The sequence below is a fragment of the Pelodiscus sinensis genome, chromosome 6, assembly GCF_049634645.1.
Source record: "Pelodiscus sinensis isolate JC-2024 chromosome 6, ASM4963464v1, whole genome shotgun sequence".
Lineage (NCBI taxonomy): Eukaryota > Metazoa > Chordata > Testudines > Trionychidae > Pelodiscus > Pelodiscus sinensis.
Window position 1 is genome coordinate 115,006,096 of NC_134716.1, and position 13,480 is coordinate 115,019,575.

The 13,480-nt window shown below is 47.0% G+C and overlaps 1 protein-coding gene across 12 annotated transcripts in view; it reads right to left on the reverse strand.

Annotated features, from left to right (window-relative positions):
- MAPK4 (mitogen-activated protein kinase 4) overlaps positions 1-12,523 on the reverse strand; it is a 157,143-nt gene extending 144,620 nt beyond the window's left edge. For 6 of the 12 annotated variants that reach the window (XM_075932666.1, XM_075932667.1, XM_075932660.1 and 3 more), the window contains exon 1: positions 12,180-12,518. The gene's annotated coding sequence lies outside the window, so the exon portion shown is untranslated. Of the gene's footprint in view, positions 1-5,269; positions 5,332-12,179 lie in introns of all 12 variants that reach the window. The other 6 variants (XM_075932661.1, XM_075932664.1, XM_075932670.1 and 3 more) reach the window with 5 other exon arrangements.
- Positions 12,524-13,480: the final 957 nt, after the last annotated feature.

A 13,480-nucleotide genomic window follows, 5' to 3' on the forward strand; every position in this document is an offset into this window, starting at 1 on the left:
AGCGTTTCAGAGAGAGAAGAGAGTTCCCTCTATAAAACAATCTTCTTGACTCCCTCAGTAGACAGAAAAACAAAACCGTGTGAAGGTACAGTGCACAAGAAAAATCATAGTTCCCATAAAGGCACATAGCTAGTTGCAATATTTCCCATTCTAGTTATAGGAAATAGCATGACAAAAATAATAAATAGCAACCCACATAGGGTGGTGTATCACTTTTTAAAAATATCACTCTCTACACCACACTGAGTTGGATGACACTATTTCACTGCACTGGGAATACTGTCAGAGAGAGAGAGAGTACGCACAGGAACTAGAAAAGGGGTGACAAAGTGAGGAAAATTGAACTCGATTTGGTTCTGCGGGGACTTGGCCTTATATGTCAAAGCTATTTACAAAACCAGAGAGAGATACAAAGACAGAGAATGTTTGTTTACCATTTGGGATTGGTGCCACAGAAGCCATGGTAAACACCTCATAGCTAGGTTTGGAAAATTCTATTTTTATAGTTTCAGTGAATATTTTCAATTTTTATATATTGAAATTTTCACAGTTGAGGAAAAAGTATGGGTTTTACAATTTTTATATTCTCATTCAATTTTATGAGGTGGGGGGGAGGAAGAGAAATCAGACAATTTATTTGAGATTCAAAAAGTTAGTCTTAAAACCAGTAAGACACAAATGGTTAAAACCGCACCCAAAATATACAAAGTAAATAGCCTTAAATCATGCACTAATAAGTAATCAACCAACATTTTTCTTACTTTGACTGCCTGTAAATTTCAGTTCTAATCACTAGAAATGTTTTGTCATCTGTTTGTGTGAGGATGGTGAATTCTGTCAATTGACATTTACCGCCCCCCCCCCCCAAAATCTAGTCCTTGCAAGCCCACTCATATCTTTTAAAAAATACCCAATTTCAAACATTGGAGTCTCCAGTAAAAGTAATTGACCCACCTACACCATTCTGCAGTTATTAAACTGCCCACAACAAAATCAAAACTCAAGAATCCAGCTGTGTCTTCCTAAGCCAACAAACCCACTACCAATAGTCACCTCCCACAAAAAAATACAGTTGCTTCTTTCCCCACACACAAAACACAACACCCAGATGATCTTAGTACCAGCCCTGGAAGGGTGAAGATCACAAAATACTTGGGTATAAACATTAAATAAAATGGAGAAGCTGCTCTGGACAACTGCTACAAAATCCTAGGACTGAAGGAGAGCAAAAATAATAAAAACCCACAACTACCATAGACAGTTATAGTGTCCAAACCTGAAACTCATGCATTCCTAAAGGACTCATATGTACTCTAATCTAGATCAGTGTTTCTTAAACTGTGTACCGTGGCACACCGCAGTCGGAGGTGTACCAAAGAGAACAGAATTCAAAATGGCCACCCTTAAAGGGGCAGGAGACCTTGTTTTTTTTTGCTCAATAACTTTCCCTCGTTTTTTCCCCCTCAATAACTTTTCCCCCGACCCTTGTCCCCCACCCCCAAGAAAAAATCCTTGGTGTTCCTCATTAAAAAAAATTACTGTTTGGTGTTTCTTGTCTTAAAAAGTTTAAGAAACACTGATCTAGATTGTAATTATGACAGGCCTACGTATATGGCACTTCATGGACAACGATGGCTCTCTGTGTAGGGCCAGGGAGTGTGGAGTTACACCAGGGAAGGGCTGGCTTATGGGGCTAGGCTAAGTCTTATGGGGCTGGGCTAAATCTCACAGGATTGGAGTGGAAACTTTAGTTTATATCTGGAATGCAGTAAGAGCTCTGTCATCTGAGGGACTTGCTAGATCTGTGCTTTTTCCAATCACTGCCCATCCCTCTTTTCTCAACTGTGTGAGCCCCTTCACAATCCCTCAAGCTCACTGGTGGGCTTTCCACCTCAGGACCCTTCATGTGGCCTTACGACAGCAGCAACCAGCAACAACTAGTACTAGATCTAGCCCATCTTGGTTCAGCAGTGCTTGAGAAGGCACAGTCCTTTGCCCACATAGTATCACAGCAATTCGAACTATACAAATACCATGGATTAAGCAACAGACATGGGATACTCTGAAGAGCATAAGCACCAAGGAGAAGGCAGGGGAAGAGGAATCCTTTTCATTGGTCTAAATGGACGTAACCATAAATAGTCCATGCAACCATCTTCCCAGGAAAGGAGTCCTTTAAAGCTACTCTGGACAATACATTGTAAAACACAGACTGTAGCAAACAATTCTGCTAGATGACTCCATAGGATTTCTCTGGAAGTAGTATTGAAAAGCTGTGTGGGATGAAAGTTACTGAATCAGCTCATCCCCTAGAACATTAGTGACTTACACCTGGAACCATAGCCACTGACTTTTATTGTTCCCAGTGAGCGCTCAACCGCAAGGCCTCATCTCCACTCTACCCTTCCCCTGCCCGCACAAGGCCCTCACTCTGTCCCTTTTCCACCCCTCTTCTGCCCCTTCTTCAACCCCCCAAGCCCACCCATTTCTTGCTCCTCCAAGGCCTTCTCCCACTTGCAGCTGACTCCAATCTGCCCCCTCCCAAGTGCCTTCCCATCAGCTGCTAAACAGCTGATTGGTGGCCAGCTATGGCAGGTGGGTTCCCAATTTTTTCCCATTGGGTTGCCCTGGGTCTCAAGCACCTTGGAGACAACAACTATGCCCAGAACAGCAGATTTTGTCAGTTTCACTTAGAAAACTGGATTATTTTTAATCGTAGCTCCAATTTCTAACTTGAAATGAATGGGGAAGGACGAGCAATTTGGAAGAACCAAAAACAGCCTGACTATCATGTTCTCTTTCATGTGATAAACATACAGTTGTGCAGCATTATCGGAACTGTGCCGTCTCCCAAGAAAAATCCTTAAAATTGGCAAAAGAGAAGGTGCGTAGGGGAGTGAGGAATCTGAAGAATAGCTGGAGAGTGCTAACTGATGTCACGTTTCACATGCTGCCATTTCATAAGGCAGTGCAATGAAGCAGTGACTGCCTTAGTGAAAAAAAAGCCCCAAACAAATACACAGCTATGAATATCAGTCCTATACACAGAGAAGCTTATTTCATTCCCATCTCTAGTCCTTGTGCATGTCCTCTCACTTCATCCGCTACCTAGAATGTCCTACAGTATTCTCTGTAAGCTGAGCACTTGTGCGACCTCTCAGGAGAGATTCAAATGCTGCCCAGCTGATTATCAGAGCTTCCACAGCTAAGTTTTGTGTTTTTACTGCTAGTGCGCATTCATGCGTGCTTCAGTGCACAAACATTTTATTCTGCACATGGAAGGAAAACATTAGAGGGAACAGGTGTATCTATCTCTTCAGCACTGGGGGTTAGCAGAATCAGGATGGGATTGTTGCTCAGGTCGTAATTGCCATCTATACCTTTTGCCACTGTAAAACACTATGAAGACATACATGGCTGGTGGTTTAATCAGCTGCTAAAGAGAATGTGTGATTACTCAAAAAGATCCTTTATTGTAGCTTGGTAATCAGCAAAAACTTCAGACAGTTATTTTTCTTTCATTTTTCTCATCATTTTTTTAAATGATGTTCTGGGTAAGCACATATTGCTGGTGTGTACTTGTGAAGCAGAGCTAATAAAAAGCTCCAACCCCATGGACAATATTCAGTGGAATTGCCTCAAAGCACAACACGCGTACCAGATCGCGTGGGCAAGCTGCAGCTTCTTCCTTCTCTCATTCTTCCAAAACAGGCTTTTATCAAAGCCTGGGGTACGGTTGCTTGATTGTCTTTTATTGTCAAATGAGGCTTACAGTTCAGAGGATCAGCAATACTATTCACCTTTCCAGCGATTTCTGGCTTACCAACTTTGCAGCACAAAATCTCTTTGTTTCCCTTTCCACATTTATTCGCTATTTTAAATTTGAGCTCTGGATATGCACAGTAGTTTTCCTCTAGGTTTTTTTTTTTCTGTGCAGGGTGGGGAGGGGAGCAGGGGAGTGCCCATTAGAAACAACACAACAAACTTAGCCTCCCTTACTATATTAGTGCAACTGAGGATGCACCACAAATGTAAGTGCATTCAAACTCTTCCTGAACTTAGATCCTAGAGCACTGTAGTATTAATCAATTGGCTCTCCAGCTCCAATATTGTTCGGCAGCTACCACTGCCCTTCGTTACATGTTCCAGTCCCACTCATTGCTCCTATCCCAGCCACATGAACAACATAGCCAGGAATGTGCCTGCTGGGACCACAAGGAGGATCAGTCCAGGACTGTGGGGGAGGCAACGCCGCTGCTAACAGAATTACCCGGCCTCTGGGCTCCATGCTCCTGGAAGGGACAGGGCCTTGGGCAGATAGGGTGGGGTAGAGGTTGGGGCCAGCCAGCCCTCAGTAGTGCCTGGAACGTGCTATGCCTCCACTCCCCATTAATCCTTATTGCTGCTCGGAACATGCCACACACCCCTCAGCCAGCCCTTATCAAGCGTGCCACCTGGGGCTCCAGCAACAATTTAAGGAACCAAGGGCATACTAGTGGTAGGGACAGTAGGGAGACCTGGGCCCTTTTGAATCTCCAGGCCCTGGAGCAGTTGCAGGGGCACACTTCTGGGGAGATCAGAAGGTGCAGTAGCTCCCCCGCCCTTCCACTGAAGTTTTGATCCCTGTATTTAAAGCACATGCCCTACCCCCAGAGGCAGCTCTTAACACCACCAGAGCTTGTGCTGCTCCCAGTTTTGCATTTGGGGCAGGAAGTTTGTTTCTAAACAGAGGGAAGGAGAGTGATTTCAGATGATAAAATGCTCGTCATTCAAGTAATTGAAGGATCATTCGATCATCATAAAAATATTACCAGGTATCCACTTAAAAGGTAAGAGGGAAAGAGTTGTCTGCATTGGGACCAGTCCTATTCAACATATTCATAAATGATTTTGAAAAGAGGATAAACAGTGAGGTGGCAAAATTTGCAGATGATACAAAAATTACTCAAAACAGTTAAGTCCAAAGCAAATTGCAAAAAGTTACAGGAATAACAAAACTGCAAAGGGATCTCACAAAACTGGTGATTGGGCAACACAGTGGCAGGTGGAATGAAACGTTAATAAATGCACAGTAATGCACAAAGAAAATTATAATCCAACTATACATATAAAACATTGGGGTCTAAATTAGCTGGTATCACTCAAGAGAAACTGTTGGGGATAGTTCCCTGAAAACATGCTCAATGTGCATTAGCAATCTAAAAAGCTAACAGAATATTGAGAATCATTCAGAGAAAAATAGGTAAGATGACATAAAATATCATATTACCTTTATATAAAGTCATGCCTGGCCCACATCTTGATTACTGCATGCATGCCTGGTCACCCAATCTAAAAAAGATGTATTGGATTTGGAAAAGGTACAGAGAAGGACAACAATCATGATCAGGGTTAGGCACAGCTTCCACATGAGGAGATATTAACAAGACTAGGATTCTTCAGCTTGAAAAAGAAATGATTACAGGGTGGGGGGATATGTTAGAGGTCTAGAAAATCATGAATGGTGTGGAAAGTTTGAATAAGAAAATGCTACTTACTCCTTCACTAACGTAACACAAGGTCACCCAATTACATTTATAGGCAGTGGCTTTAAGACAAAAGAAATTATTTCTTCTCAGTCAGCCTGTGGCACACTTTTCCAGGGGATGGTGGAAAGGCCCAAACTGTAACAGGATTCCAATAAGAATGAAGTAAATTCAAGGAGAATAGGACCATCCATAGCGAGTATCCAGAATGGGTAGGGATGGTGTCCCTAGCCCACTGGTCTCCAACCTCTATAAGCACAATATCACTTTTTGAATTTAAGTACAATCCAAGATCTACCTCAGATACAAATACTCTGGCCCTGCCTCCTTTGTACCCCTTCTTCGAGGCCCCTCCCCTGTTCACTCCATCCTCCCTCCCTCCCCCATCCTCCCTCACTCTCATCAGGCTAGGGCAGAGGGTTGGGGTGCAGGCTCTGGTCTTGGATTAAGGTATCTGGCATGTGAGGCAGGCTCTGAGCTGAGCTTGGGGCAGACCATTGGGGTACCAGAGGAGGTTCTAAGTGCAGGTTCTGAGAGGGCATTTGCTGCATGGATGCTCGAGGCTAGGGCAAGGGATTGGGGTGCAAGAGGGGGTTCGTGACTGGGGTAGGGTTTCAGGATGTGGGCTCCAGTTGGGCACTGCTTACCTCAGGTGGCTTCTGGGGTGGAGCCTCCCAGTGGGCTAAGGCAGGCTCACCCCTACACTGGCCTTGCACCACTCCCAAAAGCAGTCCGCAAACTGCATCCCAAGTCCTATTGTGCCCCCTCTCTGCTCTGTGGCGATAGGATGCAGGGTGAGAAAGGGAGCATCCTGACATCAGCACCCTCCTTTCCCTCCTCTTCACAACAAGTAGGAGGCTTCTGAGGAGACAGCTCCAAGGCAAAGGGCATGAGATGAGCAGCAGAGAGGGGAGGGACAGCTGAAGTTCTGGCACTTGACAGCCTCTTGGCCAAACCAGTCAGGATCACTTGTAAGAGGCTCCAAGATCTACCAGTAGATCCCGATCTACTGGTTAGTGACCACTGTCCTTGCCTCTGTTTGCCAGAAGCTGTGAATGGACATCAGGGGATGGACCATTTGAGGATTACCTGTTTTGTTCATTCCTTCAGAAGCACCTGCCATTGGTGCCTGTTGGGTGACATGATAGTGGGTCAATCGATCATTGTTCTGACATTATTATATAGAACCCATAAGTATCTGTCCCCTGCTGTAACCTCATAGACTCCTCCCCTTCCAGAGAGGAAAGAGAACCCAGGAGTCCTGACAGTCTCTCTCTTCTCACTTTGTTACAAATTCTGCATGCATGTTAACATTTTAAACCTAACCAGTGTCCCTTAAGTGACTTGCCACAAGATGTCAGACCATGTTAGTAGAAGATCTGAGTGGGTCTAATATTTATTTTATTTTATATAGGAATTAGATACAGTGCTCATGTCAGCCAATTGCTAAGTTATCTGCCAAAATACTAGAGTTTAAGTGCCTTAATAGCCCCTAGAAAGAGGTGATGTGTGAGGGGGAGAGTGGACAGGTTGATCCCTCCCTCCCCTGACTGACTGCTTAGCTTGTAAGTGAGCACGCTCAGTCATACGGTAGAAACTGCTTTCCTCAGTCTGCCCCCCCATACTCTCACTCTGCCCCCCCAATCACAGCATGCAGAACGTGAGTCTGATTCCCCCCCCCCCACACCAAAAAATCTGAAACGAGTTGCCCCTTTTACCTCCTGCCTCCATCAGTGGTTTTGACTGCTGAGCTGCTCTGTAAGCCTAGAAGCAGCAGACAGACCCCCCAGTAGTCCTGGTCAATGAATGAGTGAGCGAGGCCATGACAGCTAGCATACAGGGGGAGGGGCACCCTACACAACTGAGGGGCCAGGATACCAGACTCCTTAAGGCTCTATGTGAGGAGGAGGCTGTGCTTGCCTACTACTGCCCATGGATTTGTCGTCAATTGCTGAGTGCCAGGTGAAATTGAGGCTAACTAGCAATTTAAATAGACTCTTTCCAAGCCTCATGAGAAAGCGAATGTTAAGGGGTGACTTGATTACAGTCTATAGGTATCTATGTGGGGAACAAATATCTAATAATGGGCTTCTCAGTCAAACAGAGAATGGTATAACACCATCCAATGCCTGGAAGTTGAAGCAAGATAAATTCAGGCTGGGAATAAGATGCAAATTTTTAATCGTGAGAGTAATTAACCATTAGAACAATTTACCAAGATGTATTTCGATTCTCTACCACTGGCAATTGTTTAATGAAGATTGGTTGTTTTCTAAAGATCTGCTCTAGGAAATACTATGGGGAAGTTCAATGGTCTTTGTTACAAAGGAGAGCAGACTAGATACTCACAATGAGCCCTTTTGGCTTAGAGCACTGTATTATTGCCATGAGTGGGGTCTGTGAGTGTTTAGACAGGCAGACAGACATAGCACAGGGGTCCAGCAGTGCTATTGGCTACTCTGGCTCCTGCCCCTCCCCCACACCGGGGCAGCCAACCCCTAACCCCAGTGGGGCTGGAGCAGCCCTCCATGCATGGCCAAGTGCAGGCAAGGGGCTGCTTCAAGGAACGAGTTAATCGGTACTAAGTAAATGGTTAACCATTCACATCCCTAGTTTTAAGTATAGTTCTGGGGTAGAAACCATGCGAAGCTCAGTGGATTCCATGCAAAGCCCACTGAAAACTCACCACTTTTTTAGGCTGAGTTTTGCTTTAGTTTCCAGATTTGTTCAATGCAGAAACTGAGTATCTCAGGAAGAAGGAAAGGACTGCTGAACCCCCTTGCAACTGAAGTCACCCTGATTTATGTATTTCTGCTCATAACATTCATCCTACAGCCTCCAGAAAGACATGCTTCTCACTATACAAACCATACATGTACTGTACAGACTTCAGAACTCTACTCATATACACTGGGAAAAGGCCAAGTCTAGTCGAACAAGCATGGGGCTAGAGGTCACAAGTTCTAGGACAGGCTCCCAAACTTTTTTTGCTGCTCACCCCTCCCCTACTTCAAAAATTCATGCTCCATGAATCCTCCGCCCACTCTCTTCCCCAGTTTGGACCTGTCCCCCTGCTCTGCTCCCATCCACCCCAGCAACTCTCTTGCTCTCATTCTCCTGTGTTGCTTCATCTATTCATTAGGTATTGAGTACATTAGCTGTTTAGAATATTTAGAATTCCTAATTAATATCCTAAAATTTGGAGGATTCTTGTCCCAACATTCAGCTCAGTATTATCAAAATTAGAGACCCAATGTTCATAGCAGTGACAACAACACTCCCATGCAGGAAAAACCATTTGAAGTTGCAGATTTTGTATTATTATTATGATTAGTCCTAGAAGACAGACAATCCAAACAAGTAAGGTGAAGTAATACAATCCCGTGATTACTTCCGGCAGCATTACATGCGTATGCTCAGCTTAACCTTTTTAGTCCTCCCCAAGGATAAAACAGATCCTAGTCTGACTCCAATATGTGGCTAGAGAACTCCAGTGATGTAAACCCATGATCAAAGGTTGTATAGGTCTTGATGTCCATCATGCATAGTCATGAGCGACTCCTCCCAGTGTCACCATATTTTAACTTCCACACCCTCATAACATTGGGGTCCCTTAATCCCTTAGGCTAGTAACAGGGGTGGCTGACCTGTGGCTCCAGAGCCAGATGCGGCTCTTCCGAAGTGAATATGTGGTTCCTTACATAGGTACCAAATCCAGGGCTGGAGCTACAAGTGCCAACTTTCCACTGGACCAGAGGGTGCTCACTATTCAACTCCCAGCTCTGCCCTAGATGCTGTCCCGCTCCATCCTTTCCCCTAGGATCCTGCCACATCCTACTCTCTCCACCGAGCCTGTCACAGCCATGCTTCCCCCCGTCCAGTGTCTCCCACTGAGAGCTGATCCCAGTGAGCAGGAGGAAAAGGAGGAGGTGGCACTGACCGGTGGGGCTGCCACTGGGCGGGATGTGCTGAGAGTGGTGGTGGGGAGATGATCAGGGCTGGTGACATAACTGTTGCTCTTTGGCAATGGACATTGGTAAATTCTGGCTCCTTCTCAGGTTTAGGTTGGTCGCTCCTGGGCTAGTACATTAGTTAGTTCAAACTCATTATATGTCAGTTATAGTTACTGGCGTTTAGGCCTCTGCTGATGTTTATCCCCAAAATGCCATAAAATGGGTACAGGTTGCCTTCTTGTGGTTATTTGGCAGCAGTTTTATGCTTAGTTTCAGAATTTTCCAATATTGCAAAACAAAGAATGTGAGAAAGTGCTACTTTCCATCAGGTCCTCATGCCTTCCCACCCTCCCCCCCAATAACTTCATGGCTACACCTGGCAAGGATGTGCCCTCCAGTTTGAATATGTATGTTCTAGTACAGAGATGGGCATCCTGCAGCCCATCGGGGTTCTAGGTGTGGTCTGCAAGACATTTGGTTTATCATTGCTCACAGGCAGGGTTGTCAGATTCTGCTGGTTTCCTTCCACATAGTTTTTAAGGGTTTTTTTCATTCCAGTGTTACTACAGTGACACACATATAAAGCAAGGGCATGTAAAATGAGGTGCATGCTGATTGCACACAACCTTGGGAGAACTCCCCTGCATCCAATCAAGGTGCTGATATTGGCACACACCACACACGCACAAAAACTACCCTCTCTCGGGAGACTGTCTTGGCTAGGAGAACCTTGTGGCCCATGGGGATGAAGAAGGGCCACTCATGCAGCACACTCACTAGCCTAAGTGGCCCGTCACTGGGAGCTCTAATCCCAGCCCCATCAACGACTTGCCATCTAGCCTTGAACAAGCTGCTTCATCTCCCTGCCTCTTAAATGAGATTTGTCATGCTGACCTGTCCCAGAGTCTTGTCATCTGATAGTCATACATTGCTTTACAAGTGTGAAGTAGTTAACAGGCACCACAATCTTTCATGGAGGGCAGCAGCAAAAATCGGCTGCACGTTGTAAGTCACCGATGGGGATTTATTTAAGAGGATCTGATCGTTAGTTTTATGCAGCCAATGACAGAGCAAAGAAGTGTAAGAGCACTAAGCCTGGCATTATCTAACACCACTAAGGTTAGGTCATTTCTCAGACAGTCAGGCACCTATAGCTCCCTCTGAAAAACAAATCACAAAATGTATTTCAATATCTAATTGTAAGCACCCAGACAGGCATAAATAAGACAGTCATGTTTTGATCCAGAAACACCATAAATTTATTAGAGATAGATAAATCATAGTAGGTCACCTACTCCAGCCCATTGGTGCAGGATTATTCCCATGAGTACAGAGAACACTTGACACCCAACAGCTTTCAGGTGCAGAAGAGTGACCATTTCCATTCCTTGCTTCAGCAATTCAGAACGGCATTAGTAACTGTGTACAGCTACAAGCTAGTGGATCACTTGCACCACGTCACTCCGGGGTTCCAAAAGTTCAGCATTATTACTCTAAAACGTGCCTTTCCCACACAGCCAGTGAAGTGTTAAAGCTCCAGCAAATGAAATGTCTGAGGTGATGCTACATTCACAAAGTCACGTTCATTTATGCAAATACAAGTTAGCCATTTGGTCTTTAGTGCACGCAACTAAACAACACAGGAACCTTGATTCTTTGCACACTTACAGCACCTGTGAGTCAGAAGTAACTCCACTGAATTCAGCGGAGTTAACTGAGGTAAGGAAGAGATTAATCGAGCTCATAAGGTGGTAGCTCACAGAAGTATTTTAAGCCAAATATATGAAATGTAATAATAGAGGGATGTGGTACTGATAGACTCATCATCCCCCATCAAACTTTTTAAAAAACCACTGAAGTGTCAAGTCAATGCCTCCCACAAGACAAAATGCTTAAATACACCAGTTATCACCTCTCTTTGCCCCTATCGGACACTGTACATGTGTCCCATGGACCCTTCTGCCTTCAGTTAGCAGCAGCCTTTGTAACCCAAATAGGGACAGCAGAAATGCATTTAGGATTTCAATGGCACAAACAGAGCTTGTGAAAATGATGGTACCTTTCTCCTCTAACATGCCAGGTCAGCCCCCAGCACACACACCTCCACCCCAATGCCTCCCCTTCCAGCCCCTAGGCAAAACGAGAGGGCACCAAGCCCTTTCCCCCTGGGGAATGCCACCTCTTCACAGAGCCCACTGTCCACACAGAGCTATTACAGGATGGCACGTCTCCAGTGCAACCCTGCGGGAGACTGAACTACTTGCCCACACAAGAGGATACAAATGCAGCAGCCCCATTGTCCATTATAGCACGGGGGCAGGGAAAGGGCTACAGAGCCCGGACAGCTGTATGGGATGGCTGCCTGGGGAACTCACTACATCCCTGCTCAGCCCTCCCCTGCCCGTCGGGGCTGGAAGTAGGAGCAGGAGCGCAGCAGCCCCAACCTGAAGGGGTGTCCTTTATACACAGCCTTGGCAGGTTGGTTCAGTGGCTCGCAGCACCCGCACTAGACAAATGATTCCAGCCCCCCTGCCTCTGCCCATCACCCCTCCTGCCCCAGCCCCTCACCCGCAGGAATCAAAGGGCCCCGGGAAAGCAGGAGAGAGCGGGGAGCTGGAGCCCCCGCTGCGGATTTCCCGTCTCCCCAGGGGCAAAGCAGCACCTCAGCCAGGGGCAGAGCATCCCCGGCCCATGCACTTACCTGCAGGGCGAGAGCGGGCTCGCCTCGCTCCTTCCTCGCCCGCCGCCTTTGCGAGCCGAGCCGGAGCAACCCGGCACATCTGCCCCGCGCCCAGCCCCTGCCTCTGCCCCGGAGAGCCCCGCCCCGGGCCCCGCCCCCCGCCTGACGTCAGGGCAGGCCTGTCCGTCACGGGGCGGCCACCTGCGCTCGCTCAGCCTGGCGCCGCAGCTGCCCCCCGGGAAGCCGGCAGCTGGCTCCGCTGCGGAGCCGCGCGCCCTGCACGCGCATCCCGGCCGGCTTCTTCCCAGCCCTGCAGCCCCCACAGGCGGGTTATCAGAGTCCCTCCCCCGCAGCGCCGCCTGACGGGCAGGATTCTGCTCTCACACGCCAGGGGAGCCGGCCCCCAGCCAGCCCGCCCGCCTGGGGAAAGGCGGAACTCACTGCCACAGTGACAAGCAGCCAGGTTGGGTGTTGGCTACGTCCCTGTGAAAGGCAACAGGGGGAGGCCCTGGGACAGGAGTGGGTTTTGCTCTCCGCAGACCCTTCCACAGGCCGGCCTGGAGACACTTGGCAGACAAGGCATGGACACAGGGAAGTAGCCATAGCCCCGATGGAGGTGTAAGGTGCTCAGAGGCTATTGGGCTATAGATGCCACTAGCCAGCTACAGAGCTTTGATTAGATTTGGGGGCAATGAGGCCAAGAGAGAGCGGGTGACTTGCCAGCGTCCCCCAGGAGTTTCTGGCATAGAAAGATCCCAGCTGTCCCAACTCCCAATACTGTCCTTTAACCACAACATCCACCTCCATATTGGGGGGGAGGAGGAACTGGGGAAATTAGGATTCCCCATATCCCAAAGCTCTCTGTTCCCTAGCTGGAGATGTTCTCATCTCTTTTTGATGAGTCAGACCCTAGCCATTGGAAGCCCTTCACAATGAACAGACCTATGGCAGTGGGGGAGTTGTGGTGACTTATGAGGCTTTCTCTGCTTTGCTCAGAGGCCAAGTACGTTATAGTAATGAAGCACAGGTGTGAATTAGCTTCCCGAAATGGGAGGGGAAGGGCAGGGTAAGAATGGGGTTATGGAGCTGGTTCAGCTCAAACTCTCAGGCTACGTCTACATTGGCAAGATTTTGCACAAATACTCTTTAACGCAAGAGTTTTTGCGTTAGAGTATTTGCGCAAGAGAGCATCTACACTGGCATATGCCTTTGTGCAAGAGATGTGCTTTTGCCCAAGATCATCCATGCCAGTGTAGACGCTCTCTTGTGCAAGAAAGCTCCAATGGACATTTTAGCCATTGGGCTTTCTTGGGCAAGAAATT